The sequence below is a fragment of the Oryctolagus cuniculus genome, chromosome 3, assembly GCF_051225735.1.
Source record: "Oryctolagus cuniculus isolate XC-2025 breed Fujian yellow rabbit chromosome 3, ASM5122573v1, whole genome shotgun sequence".
NCBI classification, from domain to species: Eukaryota; Metazoa; Chordata; class Mammalia; order Lagomorpha; family Leporidae; genus Oryctolagus; species Oryctolagus cuniculus.
This window is the reverse complement of record NC_142869.1, coordinates 130,247,841-130,263,881: the sequence shown is the minus strand read 5'-3', so window position 1 is coordinate 130,263,881 and position 16,041 is coordinate 130,247,841.

Here is a 16,041-nt window from a genome sequence, read left to right as displayed (position 1 = left end):
TAGAGTGGGAGTAACAACACCCAATATGAGTGCTTTTTATAACCTGAGTTTAGGAGAAGTAGCGAACGGGCGTTCTGTAAGCTGGATGAAGGCAAATGCAGTTAGGGAAGTTCTATATTCTGTGTGCGGAGAGAAGCACTTTACAAGAGTCGTGCAGCCTGGGAGTAGACAGTCGCAATATTCGGGATATCTGTAGCCTGAGTGTAGCAGACGCAGCTTACAGGATTTCTCTCTCCTTGGTCTAGAGGGAAGCAGTTTCCAAGAGTTCTGTAGCCTGAGTGTAGAAATAAGCAGTATAGAGAGTTCTGTAGCATGGGAGTAGCAATGTGCAACACGAGGGATGTCCAGAACCCGAGTGTGGGAGTCGCAGCTTATGGACTGACTATCTGTTACATGCGTGAAGGGAAATGCATTTACCGGGAGTTGTGTTACTTGTGTGTAGAGAGAAGCAGTATCAAGAGTTCTGTAGCCTGGGAATAGGCACTCGCAATATACAGGATTTCAGTAACCAGGTTGTAGAGGGAAGCACTTCACAGAGTATCTGTATGCTGGGTGTCGAGAGAAGCAATTTACAGAGTTCTGTAGCATGGGAGTAGAAATGCGCAATGCGTGTTGTCTGTATCTTCACTGTAGGACACGCAGTGTTCGGGAGTTCTGTAAGCTGGGTGTGGAGAAATGCAGTTTCTGGGAGCTGTGTATCCGGTGTGCAGAGAGAACCAGTTTCCAAGAGTTCTGTAGCCTGGGTGTAGAATGCAGCAGTTTACAGAGTTTTGTAGTGTGGGAGTAGCAACACGCAATATGAGGGTTTTTTTATAACCTGAGTGTGGGAGACGCAGCTTATTGGCATTCTGTAAGCTGGGTGAAGGGAAATGCAGTTTACAGGAGTTCTGTAGCCTGGGTGTAGAGAGAAGCAGTTTAGAAACATCTGTAGCCCGGGAGAATGCCTTCGCAATATGAAGGAAACCTGTAATCTGAGCGTAGCAGTCGTAGCTTACAGTATTTCTCTATCCCTGCTCTAGAGAGAAGCAGTTTACAAGAGTTCTGTAGGCTGGGTGTAGAGCGAAGCACTTTAGAGATTTCTGTAGAGTGGGAGTTACATTACGCAATATGCAGGTTTTCTATAACCTGAGTTTGGGAGAAGCAGCTAACGGGCGTTCTGTAAGCTGGATGAAGGCAAATGCAGTTTAGGGAAGTTCTATATTCTGTGTGCGGAGAGAAGCACTTTACAAGAGTTGTGCAGCCTGGGAGTAGACAGTCGCAATATTCGGGATATCTGTAGCCTGAGTGTAGCAGACGCAGCTTACAAGATTTCTCTCTCCTTGGTCTAGAGGGAAGCAGTGTACAAGAGTTCTGTAGCCTGAGTGTAGAAATAAGCAGCATACAGAGTTCTGTAGCATGGGAGTAGCAATATGCAACACGAGGGATATCCAGAACCCGATTGTGGGAGTCGCAGCTTACGGACGATCTGTTACATGGGTGAATGGAAAAGCATTTTCCGGGAGTTGTGTAACTTGTGTGTAGAGAGAAGCAGTTTACAAGAGTTCTGTAGGCTGGGTGTAGAGTGAAGCACTTTAGAGATTTCTGTAGAGTGGGAGTAACAACACACAATATGAGTGCTTTTTATAACCTGAGTTTAGGAGAAGTAGCGAACGGGCGTTCTGTAAGCTGGATGAAGGCAAATGCAGTTAGGGAAGTTCTATATTCTGTGTGCGGAGAGAAGCACTTTACAAGAGTCGTGCAGCCTGGGAGTAGACAGTCGCAATATTCGGGATATCTGTAGCCTGAGTGTAGCAGACGCAGCTTACAGGATTTCTCTCTCCTTGGTCTAGAGGGAAGCAGTTTCCAAGAGTTCTGTAGCCTGAGTGTAGAAATAAGCAGTATAGAGAGTTCTGTAGCATGGGAGTAGCAATATGCAACACGAGGGATGTCCAGAACCCGAGTGTGGGAGTCGCAGCTTATGGACTGACTATCTGTTACATGCGTGAAGGGAAATGCATTTACCGGGAGTTGTGTTACTTGTGTGTAGAGAGAAGCAGTATCAAGAGTTCTGTAGCCTGGGAATAGGCACTCGCAATATACAGGATTTCAGTAACCAGGTTGTAGAGGGAAGCACTTCACAGAGTATCTGTATGCTGGGTGTCGAGAGAAGCAATTTACAGAGTTCTGTAGCATGGGAGTAGAAATGCGCAATGCGTGTTGTCTGTATCTTCACTGTAGGACACGCAGTGTTCGGGAGTTCTGTAAGCTGGGTGTGGAGAAATGCAGTTTCTGGGAGCTGTGTATCCGGTGTGCAGAGAGAACCAGTTTCCAAGAGTTCTGTAGCCTGGGTGTAGAATGCAGCAGTTTACAGAGTTTTGTAGTGTGGGAGTAGCAACACGCAATATGAGGGTTTTTTTATAACCTGAGTGTGGGAGACGCAGCTTATTGGCATTCTGTAAGCTGGGTGAAGGGAAATGCAGTTTACAGGAGTTCTGTAGCCTGGGTGTAGAGAGAAGCAGTTTAGAAACATCTGTAGCCCGGGAGAATGCCTTCGCAATATGAAGGAAACCTGTAATCTGAGCGTAGCAGTCGTAGCTTACAGCATTTCTCTATCCCTGCTCTAGAGAGAAGCAGTTTACAAGAGTTCTGTAGGCTGGGTGTAGAGCGAAGCACTTTAGAGATTTCTGTAGAGTGGGAGTTACATTACGCAATATGCAGGTTTTCTATAACCTGAGTTTGGGAGAAGCAGCTAACGGGCGTTCTGTAAGCTGGATGAAGGCAAATGCAGTTTAGGGAAGTTCTATATTCTGTGTGCGGAGAGAAGCACTTTACAAGAGTTGTGCAGCCTGGGAGTAGACAGTCGCAATATTCGGGATATCTGTAGCCTGAGTGTAGCAGACGCAGCTTACAAGATTTCTCTCTCCTTGGTCTAGAGGGAAGCAGTGTACAAGAGTTCTGTAGCCTGAGTGTAGAAATAAGCAGCATACAGAGTTCTGTAGCATGGGAGTAGCAATATGCAACACGAGGGATATCCAGAACCCGATTGTGGGAGTCGCAGCTTACGGACGATCTGTTACATGGGTGAATGGAAAAGCATTTTCCGGGAGTTGTGTAACTTGTGTGTAGAGAGAAGCAGTTTACAAGAGTTCTGTAGGCGGGGTGTAGAGTGAAGCACTTTAGAGATTTCTGTAGAGTGGGAGTAACAACACCCAATATGAGTGCTTTTTATAACCTGAGTTTAGGAGAAGTAGCGAACGGGCGTTCTGTAAGCTGGATGAAGGCAAATGCAGTTAGGGAAGTTCTATATTCTGTGTGCGGAGAGAAGCACTTTACAAGAGTCGTGCAGCCTGGGAGTAGACAGTCGCAATATTCGGGATATCTGTAGCCTGAGTGTAGCAGACGCAGCTTACAGGATTTCTCTCTCCTTGGTCTAGAGGGAAGCAGTGTACAAGAGTTCTGTAGCCTGAGTGTAGAAATAAGCAGTATAGAGAGTTCTGTAGCATGGGAGTAGCAATATGCAACACGAGGGATGTCCAGAACCCGAGTGTGGGAGTCGCAGCTTATGGACTGACTATCTGTTACATGCGTGAAGGGAAATGCATTTACCGGGAGTTGTGTTACTTGTGTGTAGAGAGAAGCAGTATCAAGAGTTCTGTAGCCTGGGAATAGGCACTCGCAATATACAGGATTTCAGTAACCAGGTTGTAGAGGGAAGCACTTCACAGAGTATCTGTATGCTGGGTGTCGAGAGAAGCAATTTACAGAGTTCTGTAGCATGGGAGTAGAAATGCGCAATGCGTGTTGTCTGTATCTTCACTGTAGGACACGCAGTGTTCGGGAGTTCTGTAAGCTGGGTGTGGAGAAATGCAGTTTCTGGGAGCTGTGTATCCGGTGTGCAGAGAGAACCAGTTTCCAAGAGTTCTGTAGCCTGGGTGTAGAATGAAGCAGTTTACAGAGTTTTGTAGTGTGGGAGTAGCAACACGCAATATGAGGGTTTTTTTATAACCTGAGTGTGGGAGACGCAGCTTATTGGCATTCTGTAAGCTGGGTGAAGGGAAATGCAGTTTACAGGAGTTCTGTAGCCTGGGTGTAGAGAGAAGCAGTTTAGAAACATCTGTAGCCCGGGAGAATGCCTTCGCAATATGAAGGAAACCTGTAATCTGAGCGTAGCAGTCGTAGCTTACAGTATTTCTCTATCCCTGCTCTAGAGAGAAGCAGTTTACAAGAGTTCTGTAGGCTGGGTGTAGAGCGAAGCACTTTAGAGATTTCTGTAGAGTGGGAGTTACATTACGCAATATGCAGGTTTTCTATAACCTGAGTTTGGGAGAAGCAGCTAACGGGCGTTCTGTAAGCTGGATGAAGGCAAATGCAGTTTAGGGAAGTTCTATATTCTGTGTGCGGAGAGAAGCACTTTACAAGAGTTGTGCAGCCTGGGAGTAGACAGTCGCAATATTCGGGATATCTGTAGCCTGAGTGTAGCAGACGCAGCTTACAAGATTTCTCTCTCCTTGGTCTAGAGGGAAGCAGTGTACAAGAGTTCTGTAGCCTGAGTGTAGAAATAAGCAGCATACAGAGTTCTGTAGCATGGGAGTAGCAATATGCAACACGAGGGATATCCAGAACCCGATTGTGGGAGTCGCAGCTTACGGACGATCTGTTACATGGGTGAATGGAAAAGCATTTTCCGGGAGTTGTGTAACTTGTGTGTAGAGAGAAGCAGTTTACAAGAGTTCTGTAGGCGGGGTGTAGAGTGAAGCACTTTAGAGATTTCTGTAGAGTGGGAGTAACAACACCCAATATGAGTGCTTTTTATAACCTGAGTTTAGGAGAAGTAGCGAACGGGCGTTCTGTAAGCTGGATGAAGGCAAATGCAGTTAGGGAAGTTCTATATTCTGTGTGCGGAGAGAAGCACTTTACAAGAGTCGTGCAGCCTGGGAGTAGACAGTCGCAATATTCGGGATATCTGTAGCCTGAGTGTAGCAGACGCAGCTTACAGGATTTCTCTCTCCTTGGTCTAGAGGGAAGCAGTGTACAAGAGTTCTGTAGCCTGAGTGTAGAAATAAGCAGTATAGAGAGTTCTGTAGCATGGGAGTAGCAATATGCAACACGAGGGATGTCCAGAACCCGAGTGTGGGAGTCGCAGCTTATGGACTGACTATCTGTTACATGCGTGAAGGGAAATGCATTTACCGGGAGTTGTGTTACTTGTGTGTAGAGAGAAGCAGTATCAAGAGTTCTGTAGCCTGGGAATAGGCACTCGCAATATACAGGATTTCAGTAACCAGGTTGTAGAGGGAAGCACTTCACAGAGTATCTGTATGCTGGGTGTCGAGAGAAGCAATTTACAGAGTTCTGTAGCATGGGAGTAGAAATGCGCAATGCGTGTTGTCTGTATCTTCACTGTAGGACACGCAGTGTTCGGGAGTTCTGTAAGCTGGGTGTGGAGAAATGCAGTTTCTGGGAGCTGTGTATCCGGTGTGCAGAGAGAACCAGTTTCCAAGAGTTCTGTAGCCTGGGTGTAGAATGAAGCAGTTTACAGAGTTTTGTAGTGTGGGAGTAGCAACACGCAATATGAGGGTTTTTTTATAACCTGAGTGTGGGAGACGCAGCTTATTGGCATTCTGTAAGCTGGGTGAAGGGAAATGCAGTTTACAGGAGTTCTGTAGCCTGGGTGTAGAGAGAAGCAGTTTAGAAACATCTGTAGCCCGGGAGAATGCCTTCGCAATATGAAGGAAACCTGTAATCTGAGCGTAGCAGTCGTAGCTTACAGCATTTCTCTATCCCTGCTCTAGAGAGAAGCAGTTTACAAGAGTTCTGTAGGCTGGGTGTAGAGCGAAGCACTTTAGAGATTTCTGTAGAGTGGGAGTTACATTACGCAATATGCAGGTTTTCTATAACCTGAGTTTGGGAGAAGCAGCTAACGGGCGTTCTGTAAGCTGGATGAAGGCAAATGCAGTTTAGGGAAGTTCTATATTCTGTGTGCGGAGAGAAGCACTTTACAAGAGTTGTGCAGCCTGGGAGTAGACAGTCGCAATATTCGGGATATCTGTAGCCTGAGTGTAGCAGACGCAGCTTACAAGATTTCTCTCTCCTTGGTCTAGAGGGAAGCAGTGTACAAGAGTTCTGTAGCCTGAGTGTAGAAATAAGCAGCATACAGAGTTCTGTAGCATGGGAGTAGCAATATGCAACACGAGGGATATCCAGAACCCAATTGTGGGAGTCGCAGCTTACGGACGATCTGTTACATGGGTGAATGGAAAAGCATTTTCCGGGAGTTGTGTAACTTGTGTGTAGAGAGAAGCAGTTTACAAGAGTTCTGTAGGCGGGGTGTAGAGTGAAGCACTTTAGAGATTTCTGTAGAGTGGGAGTAACAACACCCAATATGAGTGCTTTTTATAACCTGAGTTTAGGAGAAGTAGCGAACGGGCGTTCTGTAAGCTGGATGAAGGCAAATGCAGTTAGGGAAGTTCTATATTCTGTGTGCGGAGAGAAGCACTTTACAAGAGTCGTGCAGCCTGGGAGTAGACAGTCGCAATATTCGGGATATCTGTAGCCTGAGTGTAGCAGACGCAGCTTACAGGATTTCTCTCTCCTTGGTCTAGAGGGAAGCAGTGTACAAGAGTTCTGTAGCCTGAGTGTAGAAATAAGCAGTATAGAGAGTTCTGTAGCATGGGAGTAGCAATATGCAACACGAGGGATGTCCAGAACCCGAGTGTGGGAGTCGCAGCTTATGGACTGACTATCTGTTACATGCGTGAAGGGAAATGCATTTACCGGGAGTTGTGTTACTTGTGTGTAGAGAGAAGCAGTATCAAGAGTTCTGTAGCCTGGGAATAGGCACTCGCAATATACAGGATTTCAGTAACCAGGTTGTAGAGGGAAGCACTTCACAGAGTATCTGTATGCTGGGTGTCGAGAGAAGCAATTTACAGAGTTCTGTAGCATGGGAGTAGAAATGCGCAATGCGTGTTGTCTGTATCTTCACTGTAGGACACGCAGTGTTCGGGAGTTCTGTAAGCTGGGTGTGGAGAAATGCAGTTTCTGGGAGCTGTGTATCCGGTGTGCAGAGAGAACCAGTTTCCAAGAGTTCTGTAGCCTGGGTGTAGAATGCAGCAGTTTACAGAGTTTTGTAGTGTGGGAGTAGCAACACGCAATATGAGGGTTTTTTTATAACCTGAGTGTGGGAGACGCAGCTTATTGGCATTCTGTAAGCTGGGTGAAGGGAAATGCAGTTTACAGGAGTTCTGTAGCCTGGGTGTAGAGAGAAGCAGTTTAGAAACATCTGTAGCCCGGGAGAATGCCTTCGCAATATGAAGGAAACCTGTAATCTGAGCGTAGCAGTCGTAGCTTACAGCATTTCTCTATCCCTGCTCTAGAGAGAAGCAGTTTACAAGAGTTCTGTAGGCTGTGTGTAGAGCGAAGCACTTTAGAGATTTCTGTAGAGTGGGAGTTACATTACGCAATATGCAGGTTTTCTATAACCTGAGTTTGGGAGAAGCAGCTAACGGGCGTTCTGTAAGCTGGATGAAGGCAAATGCAGTTTAGGGAAGTTCTATATTCTGTGTGCGGAGAGAAGCACTTTACAAGAGTTGTGCAGCCTGGGAGTAGACAGTCGCAATATTCGGGATATCTGTAGCCTGAGTGTAGCAGACGCAGCTTACAAGATTTCTCTCTCCTTGGTCTAGAGGGAAGCAGTGTACAAGAGTTCTGTAGCCTGAGTGTAGAAATAAGCAGCATACAGAGTTCTGTAGCATGGGAGTAGCAATATGCAACACGAGGGATATCCAGAACCCGATTGTGGGAGTCGCAGCTTACGGACGATCTGTTCCATGGGTGAATGGAAAAGCATTTTCCGGGAGTTGTGTAACTTGTGTGTAGAGAGAAGCAGTTTACAAGAGTTCTGTAGGCGGGGTGTAGAGTGAAGCACTTTAGAGATTTCTGTAGAGTGGGAGTAACAACACCCAATATGAGTGCTTTTTATAACCTGAGTTTAGGAGAAGTAGCGAACGGGCGTTCTGTAAGCTGGATGAAGGCAAATGCAGTTAGGGAAGTTCTATATTCTGTGTGCGGAGAGAAGCACTTTACAAGAGTCATGCAGCCTGGGAGTAGACAGTCGCAATATTCGGGATATCTGTAGCCTGAGTGTAGCAGACGCAGCTTACAGGATTTCTCTCTCCTTGGTCTAGAGGGAAGCAGTGTACAAGAGTTCTGTAGCCTGAGTGTAGAAATAAGCAGTATAGAGAGTTCTGTAGCATGGGAGTAGCAATATGCAACACGAGGGATGTCCAGAACCCGAGTGTGGGAGTCGCAGCTTATGGACTGACTATCTGTTACATGCGTGAAGGGAAATGCATTTACCGGGAGTTGTGTTACTTGTGTGTAGAGAGAAGCAGTATCAAGAGTTCTGTAGCCTGGGAATAGGCACTCGCAATATACAGGATTTCAGTAACCAGGTTGTAGAGGGAAGCACTTCACAGAGTATCTGTATGCTGGGTGTCGAGAGAAGCAATTTACAGAGTTCTGTAGCATGGGAGTAGAAATGCGCAATGCGTGTTGTCTGTATCTTCACTGTAGGACACGCAGTGTTCGGGAGTTCTGTAAGCTGGGTGTGGAGAAATGCAGTTTCTGGGAGCTGTGTATCCGGTGTGCAGAGAGAACCAGTTTCCAAGAGTTCTGTAGCCTGGGTGTAGAATGCAGCAGTTTACAGAGTTTTGTAGTGTGGGAGTAGCAACACGCAATATGAGGGTTTTTTTATAACCTGAGTGTGGGAGACGCAGCTTATTGGCATTCTGTAAGCTGGGTGAAGGGAAATGCAGTTTACAGGAGTTCTGTAGCCTGGGTGTAGAGAGAAGCAGTTTAGAAACATCTGTAGCCCGGGAGAATGCCTTCGCAATATGAAGGAAACCTGTAATCTGAGCGTAGCAGTCGTAGCTTACAGCATTTCTCTATCCCTGCTCTAGAGAGAAGCAGTTTACAAGAGTTCTGTAGGCTGGGTGTAGAGCGAAGCACTTTAGAGATTTCTGTAGAGTGGGAGTTACATTACGCAATATGCAGGTTTTCTATAACCTGAGTTTGGGAGAAGCAGCTAACGGGCGTTCTGTAAGCTGGATGAAGGCAAATGCAGTTTAGGGAAGTTCTATATTCTGTGTGCGGAGAGAAGCACTTTACAAGAGTTGTGCAGCCTGGGAGTAGACAGTCGCAATATTCGGGATATCTGTAGCCTGAGTGTAGCAGACGCAGCTTACAAGATTTCTCTCTCCTTGGTCTAGAGGGAAGCAGTGTACAAGAGTTCTGTAGCCTGAGTGTAGAAATAAGCAGCATACAGAGTTCTGTAGCATGGGAGTAGCAATATGCAACACGAGGGATATCCAGAACCCGATTGTGGGAGTCGCAGCTTACGGACGATCTGTTACATGGGTGAATGGAAAAGCATTTTCCGGGAGTTGTGTAACTTGTGTGTAGAGAGAAGCAGTTTACAAGAGTTCTGTAGGCGGGGTGTAGAGCGAAGCACTTTAGAGATTTCTGTAGAGTGGGAGTTACATTACGCAATATGCAGGTTTTCTATAACCTGAGTTTGGGAGAAGCAGCTAACGGGCGTTCTGTAAGCTGGATGAAGGCAAATGCAGTTTAGGGAAGTTCTATATTCTGTGTGCGGAGAGAAGCACTTTACAAGAGTTGTGCAGCCTGGGAGTAGACACTCGCAATATTCGGGATATCTGTAGCCTGAGTGTAGCAGACGCAGCTTACAAGATTTCTCTCTCCTTGGTCTAGAGGGAAGCAGTGTACAAGAGTTCTGTAGCCTGAGTGTAGAAATAAGCAGCATACAGAGTTCTGTAGCATGGGAGTAGCACTATGCAACACGAGGGATATCCAGAACCCGATTGTGGGAGTCGCAGCTTACGGACGATCTGTTCCATGGGTGAATGGAAAAGCATTTTCCGGGAGTTGTGTAACTTGTGTGTAGAGAGAAGCAGTTTACAAGAGTTCTGTAGGCGGGGTGTAGAGTGAAGCACTTTAGAGATTTCTGTAGAGTGGGAGTAACAACACCCAATATGAGTGCTTTTTATAACCTGAGTTTAGGAGAAGTAGCGAACGGGCGTTCTGTAAGCTGGATGAAGGCAAATGCAGTTAGGGAAGTTCTATATTCTGTGTGCGGAGAGAAGCACTTTACAAGAGTCGTGCAGCCTGGGAGTAGACAGTCGCAATATTCGGGATATCTGTAGCCTGAGTGTAGCAGACGCAGCTTACAGGATTTCTCTCTCCTTGGTCTAGAGGGAAGCAGTTTCCAAGAGTTCTGTAGCCTGAGTGTAGAAATAAGCAGTATAGAGAGTTCTGTAGCATGGGAGTAGCAATATGCAACACGAGGGATGTCCAGAACCCGAGTGTGGGAGTCGCAGCTTATGGACTGACTATCTGTTACATGCGTGAAGGGAAATGCATTTACCGGGAGTTGTGTTACTTGTGTGTAGAGAGAAGCAGTATCAAGAGTTCTGTAGCCTGGGAATAGGCACTCGCAATATACAGGATTTCAGTAACCAGGTTGTAGAGGGAAGCACTTCACAGAGTATCTGTATGCTGGGTGTCGAGAGAAGCAATTTACAGAGTTCTGTAGCATGGGAGTAGAAATGCGCAATGCGTGTTGTCTGTATCTTCACTGTAGGACACGCAGTGTTCGGGAGTTCTGTAAGCTGGGTGTGGAGAAATGCAGTTTCTGGGAGCTGTGTATCCGGTGTGCAGAGAGAACCAGTTTCCAAGAGTTCTGTAGCCTGGGTGTAGAATGCAGCAGTTTACAGAGTTTTGTAGTGTGGGAGTAGCAACACGCAATATGAGGGTTTTTTTATAACCTGAGTGTGGGAGACGCAGCTTATTGGCATTCTGTAAGCTGGGTGAAGGGAAATGCAGTTTACAGGAGTTCTGTAGCCTGGGTGTAGAGAGAAGCAGTTTAGAAACATCTGTAGCCCGGGAGAATGCCTTCGCAATATGAAGGAAACCTGTAATCTGAGCGTAGCAGTCGTAGCTTACAGCATTTCTCTATCCCTGCTCTAGAGAGAAGCAGTTTACAAGAGTTCTGTAGGCTGTGTGTAGAGCGAAGCACTTTAGAGATTTCTGTAGAGTGGGAGTTACATTACGCAATATGCAGGTTTTCTATAACCTGAGTTTGGGAGAAGCAGCTAACGGGCGTTCTGTAAGCTGGATGAAGGCAAATGCAGTTTAGGGAAGTTCTATATTCTGTGTGCGGAGAGAAGCACTTTACAAGAGTTGTGCAGCCTGGGAGTAGACAGTCGCAATATTCGGGATATCTGTAGCCTGAGTGTAGCAGACGCAGCTTACAAGATTTCTCTCTCCTTGGTCTAGAGGGAAGCAGTGTACAAGAGTTCTGTAGCCTGAGTGTAGAAATAAGCAGCATACAGAGTTCTGTAGCATGGGAGTAGCAATATGCAACACGAGGGATATCCAGAACCCGATTGTGGGAGTCGCAGCTTACGGACGATCTGTTCCATGGGTGAATGGAAAAGCATTTTCCGGGAGTTGTGTAACTTGTGTGTAGAGAGAAGCAGTTTACAAGAGTTCTGTAGGCGGGGTGTAGAGTGAAGCACTTTAGAGATTTCTGTAGAGTGGGAGTAACAACACCCAATATGAGTGCTTTTTATAACCTGAGTTTAGGAGAAGTAGCGAACGGGCGTTCTGTAAGCTGGATGAAGGCAAATGCAGTTAGGGAAGTTCTATATTCTGTGTGCGGAGAGAAGCACTTTACAAGAGTCGTGCAGCCTGGGAGTAGACAGTCGCAATATTCGGGATATCTGTAGCCTGAGTGTAGCAGACGCAGCTTACAGGATTTCTCTCTCCTTGGTCTAGAGGGAAGCAGTTTCCAAGAGTTCTGTAGCCTGAGTGTAGAAATAAGCAGTATAGAGAGTTCTGTAGCATGGGAGTAGCAATATGCAACACGAGGGATGTCCAGAACCCGAGTGTGGGAGTCGCAGCTTATGGACTGACTATCTGTTACATGCGTGAAGGGAAATGCATTTACCGGGAGTTGTGTTACTTGTGTGTAGAGAGAAGCAGTATCAAGAGTTCTGTAGCCTGGGAATAGGCACTCGCAATATACAGGATTTCAGTAACCAGGTTGTAGAGGGAAGCACTTCACAGAGTATCTGTATGCTGGGTGTCGAGAGAAGCAATTTACAGAGTTCTGTAGCATGGGAGTAGAAATGCGCAATGCGTGTTGTCTGTATCTTCACTGTAGGACACGCAGTGTTCGGGAGTTCTGTAAGCTGGGTGTGGAGAAATGCAGTTTCTGGGAGCTGTGTATCCGGTGTGCAGAGAGAACCAGTTTCCAAGAGTTCTGTAGCCTGGGTGTAGAATGCAGCAGTTTACAGAGTTTTGTAGTGTGGGAGTAGCAACACGCAATATGAGGGTTTTTTTATAACCTGAGTGTGGGAGACGCAGCTTATTGGCATTCTGTAAGCTGGGTGAAGGGAAATGCAGTTTACAGGAGTTCTGTAGCCTGGGTGTAGAGAGAAGCAGTTTAGAAACATCTGTAGCCCGGGAGAATGCCTTCGCAATATGAAGGAAACCTGTAATCTGAGCGTAGCAGTCGTAGCTTACAGCATTTCTCTATCCCTGCTCTAGAGAGAAGCAGTTTACAAGAGTTCTGTAGGCTGTGTGTAGAGCGAAGCACTTTAGAGATTTCTGTAGAGTGGGAGTTACATTACGCAATATGCAGGTTTTCTATAACCTGAGTTTGGGAGAAGCAGCTAACGGGCGTTCTGTAAGCTGGATGAAGGCAAATGCAGTTTAGGGAAGTTCTATATTCTGTGTGCGGAGAGAAGCACTTTACAAGAGTTGTGCAGCCTGGGAGTAGACAGTCGCAATATTCGGGATATCTGTAGCCTGAGTGTAGCAGACGCAGCTTACAAGATTTCTCTCTCCTTGGTCTAGAGGGAAGCAGTGTACAAGAGTTCTGTAGCCTGAGTGTAGAAATAAGCAGCATACAGAGTTCTGTAGCATGGGAGTAGCAATATGCAACACGAGGGATATCCAGAACCCGATTGTGGGAGTCGCAGCTTACGGACGATCTGTTACATGGGTGAATGGAAAAGCATTTTGCGGGAGTTGTGTAACTTGTGTGTAGAGAGAAGCAGTTTACAAGAGTTCTGTAGGCGGGGTGTAGAGTGAAGCACTTTAGAGATTTCTGTAGAGTGGGAGTAACAACACACAATATGAGTGCTTTTTATAACCTGAGTTTAGGAGAAGTAGCGAACGGGCGTTCTGTAAGCTGGATGAAGGCAAATGCAGTTAGGGAAGTTCTATATTCTGTGTGCGGAGAGAAGCACTTTACAAGAGTCGTGCAGCCTGGGAGTAGACAGTCGCAATATTCGGGATATCTGTAGCCTGAGTGTAGCAGACGCAGCTTACAGGATTTCTCTCTCCTTGGTCTAGAGGGAAGCAGTGTACAAGAGTTCTGTAGCCTGAGTGTAGAAATAAGCAGTATAGAGAGTTCTGTAGCATGGGAGTAGCAATATGCAACACGAGGGATGTCCAGAACCCGAGTGTGGGAGTCGCAGCTTATGGACTGACTATCTGTTACATGCGTGAAGGGAAATGCATTTACCGGGAGTTGTGTTACTTGTGTGTAGAGAGAAGCAGTATCAAGAGTTCTGTAGCCTGGGAATAGGCACTCGCAATATACAGGATTTCAGTAACCAGGTTGTAGAGGGAAGCACTTCACAGAGTATCTGTATGCTGGGTGTCGAGAGAAGCAATTTACAGAGTTCTGTAGCATGGGAGTAGAAATGCGCAATGCATGTTGTCTGTATCTTCACTGTAGGACACGCAGTGTTCGGGAGTTCTGTAAGCTGGGTGTGGAGAAATGCAGTTTCTGGGAGCTGTGTATCCGGTGTGCAGAGAGAACCAGTTTCCAAGAGTTCTGTAGCCTGGGTGTAGAATGAAGCAGTTTACAGAGTTTTGTAGTGTGGGAGTAGCAACACGCAATATGAGGGTTTTTTTATAACCTGAGTGTGGGAGACGCAGCTTATTGGCATTCTGTAAGCTGGGTGAAGGGAAATGCAGTTTACAGGAGTTCTGTAGCCTGGGTGTAGAGAGAAGCAGTTTAGAAACATCTGTAGCCCGGGAGAATGCCTTCGCAATATGAAGGAAACCTGTAATCTGAGCGTAGCAGTCGTAGCTTACAGCATTTCTCTATCCCTGCTCTAGAGAGAAGCAGTTTACAAGAGTTCTGTAGGCTGTGTGTAGAGCGAAGCACTTTAGAGATTTCTGTAGAGTGGGAGTTACATTACGCAATATGCAGGTTTTCTATAACCTGAGTTTGGGAGAAGCAGCTAACGGGCGTTCTGTAAGCTGGATGAAGGCAAATGCAGTTTAGGGAAGTTCTATATTCTGTGTGCGGAGAGAAGCACTTTACAAGAGTTGTGCAGCCTGGGAGTAGACAGTCGCAATATTCGGGATATCTGTAGCCTGAGTGTAGCAGACGCAGCTTACAAGATTTCTCTCTCCTTGGTCTAGAGGGAAGCAGTGTACAAGAGTTCTGTAGCCTGAGTGTAGAAATAAGCAGCATACAGAGTTCTGTAGCATGGGAGTAGCAATATGCAACACGAGGGATATCCAGAACCCGATTGTGGGAGTCGCAGCTTACGGACGATCTGTTCCATGGGTGAATGGAAAAGCATTTTCCGGGAGTTGTGTAACTTGTGTGTAGAGAGAAGCAGTTTACAAGAGTTCTGTAGGCGGGGTGTAGAGCGAAGCACTTTAGAGATTTCTGTAGAGTGGGAGTTACATTACGCAATATGCAGGTTTTCTATAACCTGAGTTTGGGAGAAGCAGCTAACGGGCGTTCTGTAAGCTGGATGAAGGCAAATGCAGTTTAGGGAAGTTCTATATTCTGTGTGCGGAGAGAAGCACTTTACAAGAGTTGTGCAGCCTGGGAGTAGACAGTCGCAATATTCGGGATATCTGTAGCCTGAGTGTAGCAGACGCAGCTTACAAGATTTCTCTCTCCTTGGTCTAGAGGGAAGCAGTGTACAAGAGTTCTGTAGCCTGAGTGTAGAAATAAGCAGCATACAGAGTTCTGTAGCATGGGAGTAGCAATATGCAACACGAGGGATATCCAGAACCCGATTGTGGGAGTCGCAGCTTACGGACGATCTGTTCCATGGGTGAATGGAAAAGCATTTTCCGGGAGTTGTGTAACTTGTGTGTAGAGAGAAGCAGTTTACAAGAGTTCTGTAGGCGGGGTGTAGAGTGAAGCACTTTAGAGATTTCTGTAGAGTGGGAGTAACAACACCCAATATGAGTGCTTTTTATAACCTGAGTTTAGGAGAAGTAGCGAACGGGCGTTCTGTAAGCTGGATGAAGGCGAATGCAGTTAGGGAAGTTCTATATTCTGTGTGCGGAGAGAAGCACTTTACAAGAGTCGTGCAGCCTGGGAGTAGACAGTCGCAATATTCGGGATATCTGTAGCCTGAGTGTAGCAGACGCAGCTTACAGGATTTCTCTCTCCTTGGTCTAGAGGGAAGCAGTGTACAAGAGTTCTGTAGCCTGAGTGTAGAAATAAGCAGCATACAGAGTTCTGTAGCATGGGAGTAGCAATATGCAACACGAGGGATGTCCAGAACCCGAGTGTGGGAGTCGCAGCTTATGGACTGACTATCTGTTACATGCGTGAAGGGAAATGCATTTACCGGGAGTTGTGTTACTTGTGTGTAGAGAGAAGCAGTATCAAGAGTTCTGTAGCCTGGGAATAGGCACTCGCAATATACAGGATTTCAGTAACCAGGTTGTAGAGGGAAGCACTTCACAGAGTATCTGTATGCTGGGTGTCGAGAGAAGCAATTTACAGAGTTCTGTAGCATGGGAGTAGAAATGCGCAATGCGTGTTGTCTGTATCTTCACTGTAGGACACGCAGTGTTCGGGAGTTCTGTAAGCTGGGTGTGGAGAAATGCAGTTTCTGGGAGCTGTGTATCCGGTGTGCAGAGAGAACCAGTTTCCAAGAGTTCTGTAGCCTGGGTGTAGAATGCAGCAGTTTACAGAGTTTTGTAGTGTGG